A 6000-nucleotide genomic window follows, 5' to 3' on the forward strand; every position below is an offset into this window, starting at 1 on the left:
AACTGGCTAAGTGCAGCAGTGACGCCACCGGAGCTGGCTTTGGAGCCAGATCTTGGCAAGGCCCATTTAACCTTATTCTGGTGGCTAGAATGGAAAGTGTATGGCACCATACCTTGGGCTAAGCCACAATGTCTAGCTATAAAAACCACACAAAACAGATGAAGGAACCATTCAGGTTAAAAATGCCAAAGACTGTAACTAAGAAATGGTGGAAGTTTACCTTCACTTAGATGAATGTAACTGCAGGTAGAATACAGCTTCTTGCCTGGCGATGAGTTTCTCTGCAGATCAAGTTATTTTTTTCTCTTGTACTCCTCAACCCACACACAACCAAAGTTTTGCGGGCACCTCCCTGTGCTCTGACAGCTCTGACTGTGTGCCTCTTGCAGAGGATTGTCCTCACTTCTCTGCCAAGGTGAGCACACAAAATGGGACCTGAGACATGAGACACAGCTTAGCACCATCCAGTTTAAAAGATGCACATGTGCATTTGTCACAGGATTGGCTACGACTGAAACGAAAGGGGGAATCAGCCCTGTAGGGCTGGTAAGGAGATACAGGCTCATGCACCTTTCCTGACACTAGTATGGGGCACCCTCAGTCTACAGCAGGACCCACCATTCAGGAAGCAAGGAGGTTAGCAGGAGCTGGTCTATGTCACCAACCCACAACTTCAGGGCTGCTTGGCACCCTTCCCAAATCACTGCACTGTGCAAAATGATGCCACAAAACTGATTGACTGTTGGCAGCAGAAATTAAAGAGGAACTGTGCAAAAAGACTTCCAGGTTTGTAAGATGATGTCGAATGTGAGTCTTGCACTCTGCGAAGCTGGACCAGTTTCAAGCCTTTATTTCAAGTAATGAGCGTTGCAAATGGTAGACAAAGCTTGTTGTCTGGTCTCTCATGAGACTTCTTTCCACGGAGACAGTGCTGTCCCTGATTTGACTCTTTGGGGCTTTCAGCAAAGGGCAGTTGGATGTTGCTTTTGGATCTCCAGAGCCTTCTGCCTCTCTTCACTTGTTCCTCTGCTGTCTGCCTGCCTTGCCTGCTACCCATCCCTCCAGCTGAAGTCAGCCCTTCCCAACCCTCCTCCTAAACCAGCACCTTGGCGGAAGAGCTCTGCGGCCCACGCAGTGGCAAGCAGTAGCCTGGCAGAGCAGTATCCCGAGAGCAGGGGGCCATGCAGGGACACTCGGCTTCATGGCTCTGCAGCAGGGTGACCCACAGGCAGCATGGAGCCTTGCCTTTGCCTCTGGCCCCTACCCTGCAGAATGCACTGCTCCACACTGCTGCCACAACGGTGCTGGAAAAAAACGGAGGAATGTGCCTGAATGGTGTGGCACCAGCGTTGCATGCCCCAGAGTGGGGGGCAGACAGGGTGGGGAGAGAGAGAAAGACACTGGGGATATCGCTGGGGTTTTGCATGCCTTAAAAGGAGCAATGACCTCAGAGAGGAGCATATGTCTGTCCTGCTGGCACTCCTGGAAGCAGCGTTTCTATTAAGGCAGCTGCAATAAATTTACCCAAGAGCACAGCTGCACAGCACAGTGCACAGTGCACGGGCTGGAGTCCAGAGCGTACATGCACACTCAGGGTCTGTCACCAGCACCCAGGGTGCACAGTGCCAGCAGAGGGCACTTGTGAATTGAGGCAACCCACGCATGGCCCCCCCCATGGGTGCACAGCCCCACTGCTGCCCACTGCTGCCCACCAGCTCTCTTCATCTGGCCCTTCCCCAAATCACAATCTTACCTTCCTACCCCTCATCTTGCCTGCCTCTTGCCTGAGCCGCACTCATCCCAGGCACCACTTCCATGCCCTGGGGAGGTGCGCTGCATGTTTTTTGCTCTTGTGAGCAACCTGGGCTGTGGGCTTCACCTCAGTGCAATCTGAGGCTGCTCACACATGCAGGGCCTGTTTCTGTCCCCAGGGATGCTCAGGGCTGTCATGACCACACTGAAGAGAGGGGTCACAAGCCCAAACTCCCACTCTACCTGGAGAAGCTGACATGATGCATGCTGAGCTTGGGGTAAACTGGTAGGAGAGCTGCTGCGTGGGCTGTGCTTCTCTGTGGCCTCCCTGGCCAGAAAAGGGCTTGTGAGGCTTGGCACAGAGACACTCAGAAGGACTAGACCAGTTCCTGCACCTCTGTTGTCCCAGCCACCCTCAACTCCACCAGGCCATGCACTTGGAGGGGCCATGTTTTGCTGTAGACCAGGGGACAGGGCATTACCATGTGGAGACACCCGTGCAGAGCTGGTGGTGACCACACACTGCTCTTCAGGTAGGGAGTGGTTGCCCTGTGGCAGCAGTTAGTGCTACCCCCATGGCTAAAACACTGGCCTCAGCGTGGGCCTGGAACGCTAGATCACACTGAATCAAATCCTTCCATGAGCTGCAGGATTCATAGACCCCCATTTGGCACATATTCACATCCTTTCCTGGATTTTGCCATGCTCCTTGAGTGCTTTGCTTTTCTTCTGAGAGTATGGGGCTTACAACCTCCCTCTTCCCCCACATACTTTGATGGCTAGGTACAAATACCTCGCTACACTACCAGTGAACTTTCACTGTGTTGCACCCTGATAGCTTGTTTAAGCAAGTATTTTGGATGTTTATGATCTCTTCCAACTGCCAAGTTTGATTAAAATCAGACTTACGAGTCATTAGGCATGGTGGATGGGCAGACGTATTCATGTGCAGCAAGCGGTATAGTCACACAGCAGTTTTTTGTAGGGAGAAAAAGGCTAAAAATTAGCTTCACCAAAAAAGAACATGACCACCACAATGAAGCCAGGGAGCTAGAAGTTGATTTGGGTATGACAGTAAAGTGAGATCTCCAAGGACTCTTCACAAGTTGGGCTGGGGTGGAGGCTGCAATGGTGAAAAGCTGGAGAGGGCTGACATGCAGCATGCGCAGCCGGACCTTGCCTAAGCACATGCACATATGCATTTTTCCTTTAAGGCCCGTATTTCTATTTCCTCATTCACAGGTTCAATAGTACACATCTTACCTCTATACCAGAAATAGGTGTGCCATTACATACTTAGATTTGTATACCTGTATTTACCCATACACACATGATTCCACGCTTGTGTGAGTGTAGAGTGGAAATGATCCCTGGCTGCAACAGAGGCTTCTTTCATCACAGAGCCCCACTCTACTCCCAGACCTGCATTGAGTGCAAGCAAGACAGTTGGCCCATGGAAAAAATGGCAATATTTTTATAGCACTCACACAAAACATAGCAGGCATTCATGGTAGGGTGCTACAACGGACCTGTGGAAAAATGTGTTAGACACTTCCTAATCCTCTGATGTTTGTACTGAACACTGTGCTGTAACTTATTTTGCTATTGCTAGCTAAATTTAAGACGTGACGTACATAGTAGTATCATGGGAAATCAAATTGACTGTACCTTGAGTCACAGTCAAGGTCTGACTCTCAATGCACCACCTGGAACTTTCCCTACAAGTGCCCAGTTCAAAGCTGAAAGAAAAGAAAGACAAATTTTACTAGCACAAGTCTGGGTATTTGCTGACACCAGTGAAACATGGAAATTCTGGACTGACCTGCAAGTTCTGAAGAATGGATTGTCTGCTGAGAGTCACATTGCTAGGTTGCCTTTTGCTAACTGACCCATAAAAGATGTCTGCAGAGCCTGGAGGCTTTGAAAGCTGGGTTTGCTCATTGAAGAAGGCAATTTACGAGCTGGTCCTTAGTTGAATGTTGACTGTGATGGCATTAGTGTCATGGACACCAGCATTGTCATTGTGATGCTCACAATATCATGTTTAACCAAAGCACAAGGTGATTATTGGACTGACTTGCGGAAAGTGTCAGAAAGAACTGAGAAACATGTAAGTGAACAGACAAGAGGAAGCAGATGTCTCTGGTCATGCACCTTGACTGCAGGATAACTCTCCTTGAGCTTCCTCATGGCAAAAGCAAGGCCTGTCTTCCAAAGAAGCTTTCAGGTGGTTAGTGGAAGCCACTTGGGTAGGGCAAAGAGACACTGAGACCTGAAGTCAACTCCTTGTCCTTTCAGAAAAAGGGAACTCCTTTTTCCCAGAGCAAAGTAGATTTGTTCATAATCAGGATTGCTCCTGGAGATCGCTGACCATTTCAGTTTTTAAAGACGAGTGCAGACGCTCCCACTGATGGCAACAGCCATACCTCTTTTGCACTCTCTTCCTCCTTCTGCTCCCTCAGCACAGCATCACAAACTGAGACCATGCCCTGCTGGTTTTCACCATGGTCAGTAATAAAAAAGCACGTGTGCTTGCTTGTGCATAACATTGAACAGCTATAGTCCGTGGGATCAGATGACAAAACATCGATCTGGTGAGGTCCGGCTGGCCCAAACCTCGAGGCAAACCAAGAGAAACAGCCACATGCAGCATCATGCAGCTCACAGAAGAATGCCAATCTTGAGACTAAGAAACAGCGTTGTTGTCAGAGGTCAAAGGACGGGACACGGCACGGCACACTTCTTCAAAGACTGCAGACGGCATATTAATCTGGATGAGTACCTGTGAGCAGTCATTGAACGAACATCGAAGGAGTATGCAAACACATTGGACGAGGGCCCAGCTCCACAGACCAGCACTTTGGCAGTCCACCAAGCAGCGCTGGAGGCTGCCGAAATCAGCAGACCACGGGGGCTGAGGGAAGTGGAAGTGGTGCATGCGTGCGTTGGGAAGTAGTTTTAACCAATGAAAAGAACGCAGATTCACTTCTCCTTGCAGTGACTTTGCTTTCATGAGACAAAGTAAACAGTCACATTAAATAGTAGCATTAAGGACTACTGGTAGGAGTTATTTATTGCACTTGAAAACCACTTGAGTGTCACCCGGTGTCCCTGAAGCACTCTGAGGCTCATGGGGCTAACCAGATACATGCAAGTCTGCCAGACCACCAGCAGGATTGTGCCTGGTCAGCTGTCAGTCTCGCTTACCCTGTGAGTCACTGATGCTCACTGACTCCTCTCCAGTCAGCCGTGAACAAGGTGCCTGCAGCATCCAGGAGAACAGCAAGGTTAGTACTGGCTTCCTGACTGTTGCTGCTCGGTAGAAGGGCAATGCTAAGCCCTCCCACCATCACCGCTGCTGCTGGCGGCGACACGGTTACAGGGCAGCTCCAAGGGGGTTTCCTTCCAGGCTCATGGACTCGCTACTCGTAAGAAACACATGTAACTTTGAGGGATGTTGTATGGCGCCCAGACCTGCTTGCCTAGGCACTTCTGCTGACTTGATGATGGGCGTGAGGAAAGTCCCTCCTCAGGAATGTGGGACAGCTCTGATAAGGGCACCGGAGGGGTGGAGACCTCCGTGCTGGGCAGCTTTCAAGGCTCGGTGGGACAAAACCACAGCTGCCTTCACCTACTGCTGGCAATAAATGGTCTTGCTCCCAGCAGGACGTTTGGCTGGAGACCTCTGGAAGGCCCTGCCGCCAGCACTGCTGGGGTCCTGTGACGTATTCAACAAAAGGGTGGTCCTGGACTTCTTTGCTATGCAGAAAATGTGTTGAACCGAGCTGACGGAAAACTACAGTTGACGCTGAGTCCTGTCAAGCGAAGGCTACCTGCAACCCTCCGAGGGGCACGAACCCAAATACAGCCTGCGCTACCCCGCAGCAGCTCACAGCTGCCGCTTACGGCCTCTGCTAAAGCCGAGCGTTCTTGCGTGCCGCTACAGTGACCCGCACGAACCTGCGGCCGCGGTTACTGCACCGTGTTAGCGGGCGCCGTGCCGGGGACCCGGCCAGAGAAGCGGGGTGGGTGCGCCCCCAGGGGCCAGCCCCGCGGCGGGGCCGCCCGCTCCGGTGCAGGGGGAGTCGCTGCTCAGCCGTCGCTGGCGGAGCCGGGCGGGTTGCCGGGGCGGGAGGCTCGGGGCCCGGGATGCCGGGGCGGGAGGCTCGGGGCCCGGGGGCGATGCTCGGGGGCAGGGATACCGTGGCGGGATGCCGGGAGAAGGCGAGGGGCCGTGCCGGGACGCGA

This window comes from Haliaeetus leucocephalus, unplaced genomic scaffold (assembly GCF_000737465.1).
Source record: "Haliaeetus leucocephalus isolate CR32 unplaced genomic scaffold, Haliaeetus_leucocephalus-4.0 Scaffold605, whole genome shotgun sequence".
NCBI classification, from domain to species: domain Eukaryota; kingdom Metazoa; phylum Chordata; class Aves; order Accipitriformes; family Accipitridae; genus Haliaeetus; species Haliaeetus leucocephalus.